Below are 589 nucleotides of genomic sequence, written 5' to 3'. Positions count from 1 at the left end.
GAACACTTATGTATATATTAAGAAAGGGAAGCGGAAGAATTACAAAGACAAAACGTTTCTTCAAAGAAGTTTTGCTTACATTTATTACGCAAAGCGAATAGCGAACGCGAAGTCACAAGTTCACTAGCGCGTTTGTCCAACGCACACATTTTACTCTCAGACGAAGCCAAGTCATCAAGATTAATGAATGAAGTAGGAAGTGGAGAGAATCATAATATTTCGCGTCTATCGAATTAGAACGAATGCAAGCGAGATTGCTAGAAAAATTTGTCAGTAAGATTCAGCAGTCGTACTTATTTAAAACAATTGAACTTCATATCTGAAAACAAGTGCAAGCAGTTAATGACATAGCGGAATATATTATCTGTAATGAATGTGCTAAATTGATAACGGCTTCTCGTCAGTCCTCGGTAGTATAGTGGTGAGTATCCCCGCCTGTCACGCGGCAGACCGGGGTTCGATTCCCCGCCGGGGAGACGTTAACTGTATTTTTATTTCTTCTTTTAACTTTACTGAAGCGAGAAATGTGGCATATATCTCTGACAGACCCGAGTGACTAGCCTCTTTTTGCTTCCAGCGGGCATTTCAC

At 40.4% G+C, this 589-nt stretch overlaps 1 non-coding gene across 1 annotated transcript; it reads left to right on the top strand.

Annotated features, from left to right (window-relative positions):
- Positions 1 to 404: 404 nt before the first annotated feature.
- Trnad-guc (transfer RNA aspartic acid (anticodon GUC)) lies at positions 405 to 476 on the top strand. The gene has a single exon. It is a non-coding gene; the product is annotated as a tRNA-Asp (tRNA).
- The last annotated feature ends 113 nt before the right edge of the window (positions 477 to 589 follow it).

Source organism: Octopus bimaculoides, unplaced genomic scaffold (assembly GCF_001194135.2).
Source record: "Octopus bimaculoides isolate UCB-OBI-ISO-001 unplaced genomic scaffold, ASM119413v2 Scaffold_74208, whole genome shotgun sequence".
NCBI lineage: Eukaryota > Metazoa > Mollusca > Cephalopoda > Octopoda > Octopodidae > Octopus > Octopus bimaculoides.
The sequence above is the reverse complement of the archived record's forward strand: the minus strand, read 5'-3'. Positions and strand labels throughout refer to the sequence as shown.